The following is a 16,787-nucleotide window of genomic DNA, read 5'->3' as shown; positions in this document are numbered from 1 at the left end:
CTAAGGATTCTGGTATATTATATACACTATACATATTTAGTAGAAATGAATATATGGTCTTATTTGTTAGCTATGTGGCAGTCAAATTTTGTGTGTGGATAGACACAGAGAAGGACACAGAAACACACACACACACGCACACAGAGAACCTAAGACTGTAGGAATCCTGCTATCAGGAGGGATAAAGTCCCAAATGATCTGAGGATGGTGATGGATGCTGAAGAGACAATAAAAGATTTTTCTAAATGCTATTTAAAGGACAAAAGAAAGATTTTAAAAGTGTAGGCACATTGTTTAGAGTGAAACAGGATGAAGATAATGGTTATAAGCTCTAGCTTCTATTTTCATTAACAAATTCAAAAGTTGGTATAGGAGAGGACTACATTGTAAGAATGTAACAGAAAAATAAGCTTTAGGGGTAAGTAATGAGAGGCCAAAGTCTTATAAGGTATATAAAAGTTTAACACCTTTATATCATAAATACATTCTTCAAAAAAAATTGAGACCTAATGGGCATGGCTAGCACATAATAGCACAAACAGTGAAATTGGTTATATTTTAAGATAGAAAGTGACCTATTACTGTTATGGATTTCTGAATTGGCTGTCTCTATGCAATTGGATGATCATCTTATCAGAGCAAAGATCAAAATCTGTCCAAAACTAGAGGAAAAAAAAACTGAAAAGGTGATATTGTACATTAAACCAACTCCAACTTGACCTATTTAAATGAGCTGTTGATGCTGAAAATGGGAAATGGATAAAAGAACAGAAATTGTATGGACCATTAAGGGAGATAGGAACTGGATCTGTGATGTCATTGAAATAGGGAATTCCTTGGTAAGAAAACTTCCTCTGACAATGCAGGTCTATACCTAATTTTAAACTTAATCTTCAAAGAATTGATCATAGCATTGTGAAGCTACATGACTTACACAGAGAGGTGGGACTTGAACTCAGGTCTTTCTGGCTCCAAGACAAGCTGTCTGTCTACTATGGGACACTGTCTTTCACAGAATTTGGGTTCTAATTTTATCTCTGACACAGATTACCTGTGTGATCTTGGCTATGTCACTTAGGCACCTTAGTCCTCAGTTTCTTCATTTATAAAATGTACTAGATTGCCTGTGAGCTCTAAGATCCTATCAAGGAACCAGTGAAAATCAATTATCTTAATGAAGAGACCAAAAGAACCACTAATCTAGTAAACAAAAAAACAAACTTTTGATCTCCTTACAAAGCAGAGATGTGTAAGTCAAAGGGAACAGTGCTTTAGAATATAAACTAATTTGTAGAAATTTGGTAGAAAATTATGAACAATATAATATCATTTTAAAAAGAGAAAGAGCAAAGAAAAAATTGAAACAAAATTTGTCAAGAGGCCCAACTCAGAAAAGTCATTCCCTTTTTGTCAAGGGCAGTGGAATCAACACATTAGGGGTATTTACATTATATTCCTGGATGTACTGATGAAAGAAGTGAAAATGATATTGAAGAAAACAAAAATGGGGAAAGTCATTGAACTATACTGAACAGACATAAAGGAATTTCATGGTGGAAATGACACAGTTTTGAGAGCATAGAGGAATCAATTTCTTAAGATTTGTGCAAGAAGGAAAAAATACTGAAGCCATGAAGAAAAATCTTTGACTTTTTGATTATCATCCATCCACCCCCCACAAAGTGATTGAAAGAATATCTGGAGGCCCATATGCTTTTTCCCCAATCTATTTATTGTTATTCTCATTTGCATGAGAATAATCTCATATCAATCAATGCATTCTTTTGGGGGGGGGCAATGGGGGTTAAGTGATTTGCCCAGGGTCACACAGCTGGTAAGTGTCAAGTGTCTGAGGCCAGATTTGAGCTCAGGTACTCCTGAATCCAGGGCCGGTGCTTTATCCACTGTGCCACCTAGCCATCCCCCTAATCAATGCATTCTTTTTGTTTGTTTGTTTGTTTGGGTTTTTTTGCGGGGCAATGGGGGTTAAGTGACTTGCCCAGGGTCACACAGCTAGTAAGTGTTAAGTGTCTGAGGCTGGATTTGAACTCGGGTACTCCTGAATCCAGGGCCAGCGCTTTAACCACTGCGCCATCTAGCTGCCCCCATCAATGCATTCTTGATGAGGATATTAGCAAGGAAAGGGTGAGTTTATTAAGCAATATCACTTAGTCACTCACATCTTTTCAATCATTGAATTTATTTAAAGGTGAAGAAAATAAAAAATCCTACTGTGCTTACTGTTTGTTTATTTTAAAAAATATTTGAGTATAGTAAAATATTACCTTAAAGGTTTTCTCAAATAACTTCTACTATGCCTCCTTCAGAATCATGCAAAATGCCCTGAAAAATTGAACAGCAGAGATAACTTCATTTGACAACTCTTTGATGATTAACACCAAGCAAAGCATAAAATAGAATGTCATCTGGTCACCAAAGATACTTGCTAATGCCGAAGAGGAGTACAATGTAGAGTCTGAATTGAAGAAACATTCCCTATAAAAATCTACTTCATCAATTTACTCCTTTTTGAGACATGTTTTCCTAAGCACATTAAACCCTGAAACATCAACCTGCTAGATAAGATCTATTATCACTTAGATGTGCTTGACCTAACTATCCACATAGGTGAAAAAATAAATAAGTGGATGAAAAATTACTATTATCTAGACCAGAGGTGTCAGACAGCTACTGAACCAGATGAAAATACAACTGGAAAATATTTAACAAAATAAATAAAATACACTAGAACATAGATAACATTAATATGTGTTTTTCTAAGTCAATATAAAGCCAACAGGGATCTTGATATATAGTGTAGTGGCCTCTGTGGCTCTTTGAGTTTGATACCACTCATCTAAATAATGATACCCAGTTAGAGAATTTCATAACTGATTATTTGTCCATCAGTGTATATATTTGGGTTAGTGCCTGCAAAAGAACAATGATCTTGGCCCAAGATCAGATGTGAGGAGCGTGGGCTGGATTGCCTTTGAAGACTGCACAGTTCTTTAATGACCCTCAAATTTCTACTTTGTAGCACCAATATGGTTTTCTTTTTTACATAGATAATCTTTTCACTTTAAACAAATGGATGGTAAACATGGACAAATCCTTCAGTAGTTTTTAACCAAGTTATAAATGAAATTAGCAACTGTATGTGTGTTCACTCATCATCTCTGAATACAGAATGACCTATTATTACCTAGGAAATAGAACTTGCCTAGGTATTGAAATTTACCTAGGCCAGTTCCTAATTTAAAAGTACACAATAGTGATAGCTTAGAACACTGTGGCTTTTATAATTTAAGACAATTTGAGAAAAATAAATGCATGCTTTCTCCAGAGTCATCATTCAGTATCAAAAATATTTCAGTTTTATTTACCTTTATCTAAGAGTAATTTGGGCAGCTAGGGGGTGCAGACAATAGAGCACCTGGTCTGGAGTCAAGAGGACTAATCTTCCTGTATTCAAATCTGACTTCAGAAACTTACTACTAACTGTGTGACTCGTGGCAAGTCACTTAACCCTGCTTGCCTCAGTTTCCTCATCTGTAAAATAAGCTGGAAAAAGAAATGGCAAACCACTCTAGTATCTTTGTCAAGAAAACACCAAATTGGGGCACAAAGAGTTGGACATGACTGAAACAATTCAACAATAAAAAGGGTAAAATTAATCCTTTCTACACCTAGATGATTTTTTTTTTGGTTTTCAGAAGTTCCAAAGCAATTTTTTTTCCCTAAATTTAGTCTGAATCTATACCAGTTGAGTATCCACAACTAGGCAATAATGCAAAATATGTCAGCATACTGACTAAAGTGCATGGTTTGGTTTTTTTGTTTATTTTTGTTTGTTTTTGTTTTTGTTTGGGCAATGAGGGTTAAGTGACTTGTCCAAGGTCACACAGCTAGTAAGTGTCAAGTGTCTGAGGCTGGATTTGAACTCAGGTACTCCTGAATTAGGGGCCAGTGCTCTATCCACTGCGCCACCTAGCTGCCCTTTAAAGTGCATGTTTTAACAAAAAGAGATTAATATAAAATATTCACCAATGTCATTCTTAGAAATTTTGCCATAGTTCTTCTTAGTCAAGACCTGATTGGTTCCTTGAGTATTTATTATATTCACTATGTAAATACAAACATTAATGGATGGCTTCAAGGTGTTTCTCAATTTTTACTTCTAGCTTCCTAAAATGTCAATTATCTTTCCAATTTCAAGCATTTTTTTCTTCTCATGATTTCATTTCATTTGCATTATGAATTTTATCATCTTCTTCAAGTTGCATATATACCTGCTTTTGAGATGACAAAATTTTCCACTCTTCATTTAAAAGCTTCATAATTTTCTATGGTGAAATCACTTTTGCTTCCTTAAAGGGTTCTGAAATAAAAATATTTTTAACCTGAGCAACATTTTCTGGTCTTTCCAAAAACTCTTCTCTCTCTATTTTCTTTGTTATTTCCTTTCTAGCCTCTTTTTTTCTTTCTAGCCTTTTTTTGAGGCTTCTATTCTTTCAAATTTCTTTTCTCATTATGACTGAGTTCTACTTTATATTTAGGGTCCTCTCCTTTGTATGTTTTAAAACATACTTTGGTAGAATCTTCATAGACTTTCTTCTTTGATTTCTGGAAGCTCTTTCTGAGCTTCAGGAAGCTTCTTAATTATCTCTGTGCTTTTCAAATCTGGATTTTGTTATTTAAATTTGGGGTGATGTTCCATGGTAAAAGGAGTCTATGGAGATCAAGGCTTCTTTGGAGCATTAGATGGCATATAGTCTACTGTAAACTACTTCACTGTACAGATAGAACTTGGCAGAGGTTGCCCAGTGTCTTCAATACTTCCCAGCTCCCACAGAGCAGCATCACCACTGCCCTCACCATCACAGCCCCTGTCCTAGCCTCTACCCTGTCCTTTTTCAATCCACTGAGGGAGTGAAAGGGGTGAGTTTGTAGCGAGTTTGTATTGGTTTGTGAGGAATTTCCAGTCCCCACTACACCAACACCAATGTATTTTCTTTTTTAAAAAATGACATATGTTCTTTTATTTTCTTTTTTAAAATAACAAATATTTTCATTTAAAGTTTTGAGTTCCAAGTTGTTTCCCTCCTTGCCTCCCTCCCCTCTCCTCTCCCTGAAGTGGTAAGCAGATATAGGTTATACATGTGAAATTATGTAAAACATTATCATATTAGTCATATTGTATAACAAAACTTGAATAAAAGGAAAGAAATGAAAGAAAGTGAAAAATTGTATGCTTCAGTCTGTGTTCGATCAATATCAGTTCTTTCTTTGGTGGTGGATAGTATGCTTTATCATTAGTCCTTTGAGATTGTCTTGGATCATTGTTTTGCTGATAATAGTTAAGTCATTCACAGTTCTTCATCAAACAATACTGCTGTCACAATGTTCTTTCTCCTGGTTCTGCTCACTTCACTATACATCAGTTCACACAAATCTTTCCAGGCCTTTCTGAAATCATCCTGCTTGTCATTTCTTATAGAATAATAACATTTTATCACAATCATATACCACAGCTTGTTTAGCCATTCCCCAGTTGATGGACATTCCTTTGATTTCCAATTCTTAGCCCCCACAGAGTTGTTATATTGCCAATATATTTTGAAGAGAGAGAGAGGCAATGTGGCATAGTAGACACAGAGCTGAACTTGAAATCAGGAAGAATTAGGTCCCGACTCTGAAATATACTACCTGTCTTATTATAGGTAAGTCACTTAATTAGTTCCCTAGGAATTTCCATATTGGAAGTTTCTTATACTGATGAAATCAGTGATCAGATCCTGTATCCCCAGCTCAACTTTTTTTTCCCCTAGTAATGTTAAATGGCTATAAATTATGGGATGCTACAATCTTCAAAGGGCAGCTGGAGTCAGGAAAACTCATCTCCCTGAGTTCAGATCTGGCTTTAGACATGTTAACAGTTGTTTGATGCTGGGAAAGTCATTCAACCTTGTTTGCCTCATTTTCCCCATCTATAAAATGATCTGGAGAAGGAAATGGTGAATTAGTTCAGTATCTTTGCCAAAAAAAACCCAACCCAAACGGGGTCATAAGGAGTCAGAAATGACTTAACAACAACAACAACAATTTTCAAATGGCTAATATTGAGGATCACCCTGGACTATGGAGAAATCATGAATATACATATTAAAATATAGAATTATGTCAGAGAAACAGTGTAAAGGATGTCATAAGAGTTATTTATGACTAGAAAAAAAGAATAGTTATATCATGAATGCCAAACATTACCAATGGAGAACCCAAGTGTTCCATTCCTATCTACCCAATATCAAGAACACTTGAAATTGATGAGACCACTGAACTGTTAGAGTATTTTTCTAACATAGAGAATAATCTTAGGACTAAGAAATCTAGAACAAAGCTATTATGATGGAATTGAAATCCAGGAGTAATTGTTGCTCATCCTTCATTTTCTTTCTTTCTTTCTTTCTTTCTTTCTTTCTTTCTTTCTTTCTTTCTTTCTTTCTTTCTTTCTTTCTTTCTTTCTTTCTTTCTTTCTTTCTTTCTTTCTTTCTTTTAGTGAGGCAATTGGGGTTAAGTGACTTGCCCAGGGTCACACAGCTAGTAAGTGTTAAGTGTCTGAGGCTGGATCTGAACTCAGGTACTCCTCCAGGGCCCATGCTCTATCCACTGTGCCACCTAGCTGCCCTCATCCTTCATTTTCAAGGAGTACCAATGGCATCATGGAGTGATGTCTTGACTTACACATGAATTGGATTTAAGTACAAAACCATCAGCCTCACTCTCTCTTGCAGAGTCATTGAAATCCAGTGGCAAGACAAAAATAATGAAGACTGGCTATGGCTGGAGGTTCAGTAGATGACCTCGATGTCTTTGATGTCTGACCTAGCTCTAAGCACTCCACAGACCTTGCTTCACTCGCTTTCATGGCCTTTGGAACAAATTGTATTCATCTGCTCATTCTCATGGGGAAAGTCTTCACGTGTGGGATAGACATCTCCCTAATTCATCAATAGGTTTGAGACCCATCAGTTACCTTCAACCTGGTTTAGCCCATCTTCCAAAACAGTTTTATCAGGGTGAAGCTGCTTTGATGATGATAGAACACCTAGCTGCCCTCAATGAGTTCGAGTCACCAGACCCAGAAGATATATATCCTTTGGTGTTAGAAAACATGGCAGATGTGATTACTGAGCTATTTTGAGTGCTTTAACAAGTCAAGAAGAATGAGAAGAGGTGGTGCATTTTTGAAACTGGGAAAATGTACTATTTTTCAAAAAAGCATAATAAAATCTGGCACAAGGGACTTTAGAGATCATCCAGTCTAATTCCTTTACTTTGAAGATGAGGAAGCAAAAGTCCCAATGTCACAGGTAGTAAATAATAGAGCTACAATTCGAACCCAATTCTTCTGACCCAAATATACAACATAGTTGACTTTAGCAAAAGGTAGATTCTTCAAATTATAGTGCAGAGTGTGATGGATCTGATTCCTAGAAAACAATCTAGGATGTCTTTTTAAAGGGATGATTTGTGAGTATTTAGGAAGGAGAGTGATTATCACTAAGAGCCACCACAGGTTCAAAGGTGTGTCAGGAATGGCCTCCACAGAAAAATAACAACCCATTGGTGGTGGCAAGTTCTGATCTATGTCAGTGGTTCTTGAGGTGTGGTTTGGGGATCTCAGAGACTCTTCCAAGGGATCCATGAAGTCAAAACTATTTTCATAGTAATACTTTTGTTATTCAATCATGTTCAACTAATCATGACCCCAATTGGCGTTTTCTGGGCAAAGATACTGGAGTGGTTTGCCATTTCCTTCTCCATCTCATTTTACAGATGAGGAAACGGAGGCAAACAGGGTTAAGTGACTTGCCCAGGATCACATAACTATCAAGCGTCTGAGGTCAGATTTGAACTCAGGTTTTCCTGACTCTAGGCCCAACACTCTATTGTGCCACCTAACTGCCCTAATAAAAATAATGTTTTCATTTTGAGTATGGCAAATATTGATAGACATAACCCACACAAACAAAAACTCTAGGGAATACTTAACAATCTTTTAAAATATAAAGGAATCCTATGACCAAAGTATTTGAGATCCACTACTCTAGGTGAAGGTCCTTTTCAGGGTGATTGTCTTAGACAATGGAGGAGTGGGGCCACCCATTCTTCTCCTTTCCCTAAGTACAAATTTGGAATTGACAAATTAATGTCTTTCCTGCAGTCTAGGGAATTTTCACAGTGGAGGGGAGAGTCTAACCTATTAAGCTGCAGTGAAAGAAATGGAAGAAGGCTAGGAATTATGATATCAATAAACCCCAAGTTGTTTTTTGCTGTCATTTAACTGATAAACAGATTGGGCTGCTCACTGAACAGCATCTGTGTATACCCAATACATTATCCAAGGCTTAGAATAAAAATTTCCCTTGTCCTTTTCTATGGTTTTCACTGAAAGTAAGAGAGAATTTTTTCTCCTCCTGTACAAATTAAATATTGCACCTGGAGGAACCCCTAATAAACCCTAATATCCAGACAAAGTGGGTTTGAAGTATTAACATTCTCCAAGGGACAGGTCTCTTCATCCAGATGTTAGTATATTTATTATAAACACCAGTGTGGCTGAGAAAAACATTCTGCATCTAGAGGCTAGAGGTACCTCTGGTATATAAAGCACAGGGGCCCATCCAATTGATCATGCCAGTGTGCTGGGTCACATCTAGGGATTGGAGGAAAGCAGAAACTGATACCACCAGCTGGTTGCATCTTGCTAAAGGTTTAAGAGAACTCAAGAAGGGCAAAAGACATAAATAACACAATATTTAGATTGTTATGGCTTAAAGAAATCAACATATATACGTACACACATGCACACACATAAATACATAATTGTTACCTGCATTCAATTTTCAAATATTTTATAGTGTTAAATAGGGGATCCTTCTTATTGAATTTTTGAGAAGGCAGCTTTGCCTTTTTGCAGGGACACCTGTCTATATGAAAGTCCGTAAATGCTTTTAAACAGGTCCCTAGGTGAATAAGGGAGCACAGCTGCTGAAGAGAATGGGTGGACGAGACAGCTGTTTGGCTGCCAGAATTGGAACCAGTGCAGGACATGTGCTAGGACTGTAAACAGGAATGAATTTTCCTAAACCTTTATGAGTAAAATATTTATTTTTGGAATATTAACAAAATCAAAAGAATTATGGTGCTCTTTTAATTTTAAATCAAAACATAATGACGTGCAGCTTTTAAAGAAATTTTATTTTATGGGGCAATCTTAAACTGAAACAGAAACAAATTTAGAAATACCGGGAATTTCTTATACAGTATATACAATACTGTAGCACTTTTTTAGCCTTTAATGTGCTATAAAAGAGGTAATGAAATCCCTCTTTCCATAAACTGTACATCAGATATTGATGGTCACCTTGAGAACTGCCAAGCCTGCTATGGACAGAAAGCTCTTAGTGTGTGGTTGAATGTACTTAGATGTATGTGTGTGCTCATTTGTGTCTGTGCCAGCACTTTGAGGTGGTATTCCAATAGGAGGTGAAGTTTGAGATGGTGATTGAGAATAGATACTTGTTAAAGAAGATTTTTCCCTCCTGGGAGGTCCATCATTGGCAACGAATAATAGTATTCCTCCTCCATGTATAACTAATACATTATTAGTCTGGGACTGGAATAAAAACTGGCCCTTTCAAATATAGCCCCAAACCCATGCCCCAATCTCACACAACATAGAGCATATTAAACTACAAGTACAACAGAGTGCCCGATTTTTGCCTATAATCCATTTGCCTTTTTGTTTATTTGTTTTGGAATAATTGAGTTTCATGGAGGAATCTTTGAAAGGCTAATCTTTACCACTGCTGAATTATGTGTCAACAAGATTGCCATCTATGCTGAATACCTATTAAAGTCCAGAGCTATACTCTGAGATGCATATCAGCATTTACTAAGTTGGTGCCTTAAAAGGGTTTTAATTCAAGGGTTCTTAACTTTTCCTGTGTCATGAACTCCTAGGTAGTCTGGTGAAGCCATAGCCTCTTTTTCAGAAAAAATGTTTTAGATTCATAAAATAAAATACATGGGACTTCAAAAGAAGCCAATTGTATTGAATTACAGTTATCAAAATATTAAATAAGTTCACAAACCTCAGATCAAGAACCCCTGTATAATTTGAGCTTGAAATTAAGTTCAATTTCTTTCCAATGAAGGAATCAAAACAATTTATAGTCATATGAAAAAATGTTCTAAATAATTATAGATTGGAGAAAGGCAAATTAAAACAACCTTGAGATATCATCTCAAATCTATCAGATTGGTTAAAATGATTGAAGAAGAAAGTAACAAATTTTGGAGGGGATGTGGAAAAACTGGGACACATTCATTGTTGGTGGAACTGTGAAGTGATCCAACCATTTTGAAGAGCAATCTGGATTTATGCCCAAAGAGTTATTAAAGTGCCTATATCTTTTGACTCAGCAATACCATTAACTAGGCATATTTCCAAAGATGATTAGGTAAAAGGAAAAGAATCTATATGTTCTAAAGTGTTTATAGCAGCTCTCTTTGTGGTGGCAAAGAACTGGAAATTGCAAGGATGCCAATCAATTGGGGAATGGCTGAATTACTTCAAGTGAATCTTTAAATGAATGGCTGGTGTTGAGTTGAGTCTACAAGGGGGCAACCAGAGGTCAGGCTTAGGAATCTTGCTGGACATGTGTACATACTGTCTCTACTCTTCCCTCTGAAATAATGACATGTCACATTTCAGAACTAGGCAAGGCATCTGTTTGAAAGTTATCCTCCATGTGTTACCCTTCATTGGAGGCTTTAAACTTTAACTGTAACACATACAAATATTGCATTTAAGCAGCAATTATGCTTCTCTCCATCCTCACATTGCTTTAAAGCATTTCAACTATATCTTCCTTTTAGTCTGTGTCACATCTTACCTCTTCTCATTTGTGTACATATATATCCATATCAGAGCAGTGTCTCACACATAATAGGTGTGTAGTAAATGTTGTTGAGGGGGAGTATTTTTTTAATCAATTTATAACAACTCAAAATGTGGAATGAATAACTCCCACACACAATGAAAGTAGAAACAGAGAATATCATTGACTGTTTCTTCATTGACTCTTACTATTTCCCCCTTTCCATCCTCTCTTTGTCTCTGCAGTTTAAATAAGTTAGTAAATATTTAATGATGATAATGAAAAAAACAACACTATGAGAATGCATCAATATTCAGATTTAATTTGGAGCTAATTCCTTGTCTGCTTAATTATTGACTTAACAATGTGCCACTAATAAAATCTTTGATAATGAATTTATTTTCAAAGAAGTATACAAAAATCAAAATATGATACTTACACTGGAAGTTTTTATTGCTGTTAACATTAATAACAATAGGACCAACACCATGGTTCAATGAAAAGAAACAGAAGTTGTCATTCATCTGTTTCAGTCATGTCTGACTCTTAATGACTCCATTTGGGGTTTTTCTTAGCAAAGATACTGGAATGGTTTGCCATTTCCTTCTCTAGCTAATTTTTACAGATGAGGAAACTGAGGCAAACAGGTTTAAGTGACTTGCCCAAGGTCACACAGTTAGTAAACATCTGAGGCTGGATTTGAACTCAGGAAAATGAGTCTTCCTAACTCCAGGCTGGGCATCCACTGCTCCACTGACCTGCCCAAAGAACCAGAAGACCTTACTTGGTACAAAGCACATTTCAGTCAAAGTACTAGTATGATCCTGGGCAAGTCATTTAGCTTTTCTGGAACTCAGTTTCTTCATCTGTAAAATAAATGGGTTAAAATGGATGATCACTAAGATCTCCTCTCTGCACTCTACAATCCAGAAACATGGGCCTTCATGCTCTTCCTCGAACACAATTCTCAGCTCTCTGCCTTTGTATTGGCTGTCTGTCATGCCTAGAGTGCTCTACATCCTCATCTCCATATCCTGGACTCCCTGCCCTCCTTTGAGACAGCTCAGGTCTCCCCTTATACAAGAGGCCTCTGTCATCTTCTATCCCTCTCCCCTTCATTTCCTTCCCTGTGTGTAAAATTCTCAGTTTAACCATATAGATCTTGTTTGCACATAAGTGTTTGCTCTATGTCTCCCTCATTAAAACATGAGTTCCTTAAGGAAAGGGAATGTTTTTGCCTTTCTTTGTATCACCAGAATAGTAAGTACTTAATAAATGCTTGTTGACTGACTGGTATTATTATTTTAACATTAACAATTTTATACAATAAATTCCCATCAGATATAATTCAAATAATCAGAAAGCTCTAATAGCCAGCAAGGTCTTGAAGTGACTTCTGAATCCTCAAAGATTATATTATGACCTGCTTATTTTTTATGTGTTTCATTGTATTGGAATTTAAAAAAAACACAACTGGTAGATACAATGAGTCTGTTAACCAGAATATTAAATTAATCTTATCTCTCCCACTTAACTTATTTTAGCTAAATGGAGTTGATTGGAATCACCAGTACTGATCTTTGCATTAATATACTACTGAACAAAGAGGAAGTTAAGTTTTTATGTCAATTGTTGAAATATACAAAATCCTCTTTCTCTCCTATTTGAAAGGATAAAAGAAAGAATTCAAAGAGAAAACACCTAATCTTTTTTTCTGAAGTCACTAGTACCCAAAATGGTTTCTGGAATCAGAAAACACAAGAGTGCTCTTTAATCTTTGCCACAAAACGTGGCCAACCAAAGAAGCCAATTTAGAAAGTAAACAAAGATCTAACAGTCCCCCCTGCAGCTTAAAATGAATTCCTTAACACAGGAGAAGGAGAATGTCCCCGTCATAGTGACATCACTGTCATTGTAGCCTGCCCTCTGGGCAGACAAAATAGTCTATGGGACCCAAGGATCCTGTCTGGATGTGTCCCATTGAGCCATAGCAATGAGTCACTCATTCCTGTGAGAATTGCTTCCTGAAGCACACACTACAGTAGACAACTTTGAATAGTATCTTTCATACAAATAGTATCATAAAATTTTGAGTGAAATAAAGGATGTAAACCCCTACATGAAGTAAACATGAGAAAATAAAATGATGCGAAGAAGAATGTTTGTCAGTCTTTATACAGTGGAAATCCCAACCCTGACTAGCCTTGGGGTCTATGCTTCTGGGCACAGAGACCGACACTGATATAACCTAGGCCATCATTGGATTATCTGACAACCTCAATTGTCTAAGACAAGGCCGTCAGCAGGGATGAAACACAACTATGAACACATGGATGGCCTTCTTCATTTTTCCAACATGAACACACATTGGTTTTTTAGGCATCGTTTGATAGAATTATAGAATTTAGAGTGGGAAAAAAACCTTAGAGATGACCCAGTCCAAATTTCTCATTTTCTACGAAAGTGAGGTTCAGAAGTGATGTCTAAAGTCAGATGAGCAGTAAATCCTGGAGCCAAGTACTATGAATCCAAAAGCAATGTTCTTTTTCTTATTTCAGACTTCCTCCAGTCCTTTTTCTCTGGTCCTTTTCTCTTGATCTTCCTGTTTTTCTTGTTGTTGTTATTGTTTGTCCTTTGTTCTCAAAGTTTGAGAAAAACAATTATCCTGAGAACTCATATGAAAAAAACCTATACATGATATCTTGAGATTAAGCTTTTCTTGAACTGGTGAAGCCAGGGGCAAGCAAAGGCAATCAGAAATATCTTCTCAAAAGTTGCTGATTTATTTTTCAGGAGATAATGAACTGGGTAAAATCTTCGCATCATTGACCATTAGAAACCATATGTTTAACTCCCTTATTTTACACATAGGGAAATGGAGACAGAGAGAAAGGAAGGGAAGGGAAATAACTTGCTCAAAGTCACACAATCAATTAAGGATAGAGCGGGGACTCAAATCCTAGTCCCCTTCCTATTCTAGTGTATTCTACACTCAAAGTTCTTAAAGTGTGGTTTTGAATTCCCAGGAGTCTCTGAAGCCCTTTCAGGAGGGTAAGCAAGATCAAAATTATTTTCATAATAATTGTAAGAAGTGATTTGCCTACTTAAAACACTTCTCCCTTTTCCAAGTACATATTTATATGAGGCCAAATTTTCTTCATATTCTTCAATCAGAATAATTTATTGAAACAGATTGAATGGGGTGGTGAGGTTTCATGGTAGATAGAGTGCCAGGCCTGGAGTCATACTCATCTTTGTGAGTTCAAATCCAGCCTCAGATATTTGCTAGCTGGTGACCCTGGGCAAGTCACTTAACCATGATTGCCTCAGTTTCCTCATCTGTAAAATGAGGTTAAAGAAATAGCAAACCACTCCAGTATCTCTGTCAAGAAAACCCAACTGGGATCAAAAAAGAGTTGGACACGACTAAAATGACTGAACAACAACAAAACAGATTACTGAACAACAAAAACGATATAAAAATTCAGTTGTTTTCTATTAAACCAGATATTAGAGATTTGCAAAAATATATCAAACAGTGCCATCCTCACTCATTTTGCTTTGGAAAATACTATTTTCATAAAATATGTTATGGTAACATGCAGTGGATTTATTAACAGTTTAAATGAATTAATAAACAATAATAAATATTCAGTTATAATTTTGAATATGGTAAATATAGATAAATGTAACCCACCTAAACAAAAGCTCTTTGGAGTCCTCAATAATTTTTAAGAGTGGAAAGAAGTCCTGAGACCCAAAAATTTGAGAAGCACTTTTTGTACCAATCCAAAGGACCTGATGTCACTTTTGGTAGCGCTAAGAACACTTCACTTCCAGGAAACTGAGCGACAACCTGCCCTACTCTCTATAGTCTTCTCTCTTTGGTTGTCTGATTGTCACCCTCGTGGGTCTGGTGTATGCTCCCGGGAAGGGCCTGTCACTGTCGGCTCTGCCATACCTCGGAAGTGTGCCCACGTGGCTGAAACTCACCTGGGAGGAGGTGAAGGAGCAGATCTACAAGCTGGTCAAGAAGGGCCTCAGATCTCTGTGATCCTGAGGGAGTTTCATTGTGTGGCCCAAGTGTGCTTTGGGATTGGCAACAACATTTTGAGAATTCTAAAGCCCAAGAGACTTTCTCCACAGCCCTTCCTCCACCCCTCCCCTGTCACCATCTTGCTGAAGATCTTTATCACTTGATTGAGAAAGCTGCTGCTGTTCGAAAACATCTTGAGAGTAGCAGAAAGGATAAAGATTCTAAATTCCCAAAGAGATCCAATTCACCCACTGGCTCCTTACTACAAGACCAAGAGAGTGCTCCCACCCAATTGGAAATATGAATCATCCACAGCCTCAGCTCTGGTTGCTTATGTACTAAAATAATAAAATCACAACTGAAACAAACCAACCATACACCACAATCCAAAGAACCTGATAAGCACAACAGAGGCTACTCTTTCAACAGCTTGGAATGACTTGTGCACCTTGTCTTTTCTTGTATCTTCCCATGTTTATAAATGCAGTGGTTACAGTATCTAATTTCCCTGTTACAGTTGGCCAAACCTTAATGTTTTATCCAGTTGTTCATGGTGTGATTCTTAAATTTTTTTTTTTTTTTGCGATGTAATTGGGGTTAAGTGACTTGCCTAGGGTCACACAGTAAGTGTTAAGTGTCTGAGGTGGGATTTGAACTCAGGTCCTCCTGACTCCAGGGCGAGTGCTCTATCCACTGTGCCACCTAGCTGCCCCTGTGATTCTTAATTATTATTGGACCATTCTTTGGTATTATGCATTGATTAACATATAGTTTCCATAGACTTATGGTGTTACCTGAAAATTCCATACTCTAATTGACCATGGTCACTGTCAGTCTTGGCCTGGCCATCTCTTCTTTGGTGAATATTCTGATGACATTCTTGCTGCTACACAGATAGAGTTCAGGAATTCTAAGATCCAGGGAATTCCAGGACCCACGTGACCATGTGTCATATGGGCTTACCTTTGCATTCTCTCTCCAACAAATAGCTTTATTTGACCTGTTAGCAGTGAATGTGGCTCTACTATGATAACTGAGAGTGATATAGGATAGGTCTAGCCAAAATATTCTTTACCTATATCCATATAGTTACTATTATTAAATTCTATATTGGCATTATCTTTTTATAGGTCCATATAAAAAGTTATATCACTGATAGCCCAGCCTGGTAAAGCCCTGGAATGACCCATTAAGATAATCCCATAAAAGGGTACTATACTGACCTTGAATTTGAGATTTGGAAGGTACCTTGTTAAGAAGGGTAATACAACATGAAGTTTTATACAGTACAAGATAACCAATTCAAACACTTTTCTTTTTTCTAAAACTTATTTAATTCACTGAGAGGAAGTCACTTGATCTAAGGATGGAAAAATCGGGTTTTAATCTTTCGTTCGTATCCCATGACTTCAAAGTTCTTATTACCTAGAAAACATGTAATTTATGACCTTGTTGAACTTTCCAAACAATATTTGTTCTCTTATGTTTTTGTTCTCTAGAATTTCCATGGGATTATTAATTTAGAGCTAGAAGGGACCTCAAAAATTACACAACTCAGAGTCCTTTATTTTCTATATTAGAAAATCTTGAGAAGTCGGGTGGCTTGCTTAAATTCTCATAGGTGAAAGACAACAGCTGGGATTTTAATTGCAGGTGTTGGTTTCTTATTTATTTATTTGTTTGTCTGTTTATTTATTTATTTAGCAAAGCAATGAGGGTTAAGTGACTTGCCCAGGGTCACACAACAAGTAAGTGCCAAGTGTCTGAGGCCTGATTTGAACTCAGGTCCTCCTGAATCCAGG

General features: G+C 36.7%; 2 pseudogenes; one reads left to right on the top strand and one right to left on the bottom strand.

Annotated features, from left to right (window-relative positions):
* Positions 1-4,214: 4,214 nt before the first annotated feature.
* On the bottom strand, positions 4,215-4,771 carry LOC122746757 (annotated as a pseudogene).
* Positions 4,772-9,063: 4,292 nt separating this feature from the next.
* LOC122746756 lies at positions 9,064-15,332 on the top strand (annotated as a pseudogene).
* Positions 15,333-16,787: the final 1,455 nt, after the last annotated feature.

The sequence above is a fragment of the Dromiciops gliroides genome, chromosome 1 (genome assembly GCF_019393635.1).
Source record: "Dromiciops gliroides isolate mDroGli1 chromosome 1, mDroGli1.pri, whole genome shotgun sequence".
Lineage (NCBI taxonomy): Eukaryota > Metazoa > Chordata > Mammalia > Microbiotheria > Microbiotheriidae > Dromiciops > Dromiciops gliroides.
The sequence above is the reverse complement of the archived record's forward strand: the minus strand, read 5'-3'. Positions and strand labels throughout refer to the sequence as shown.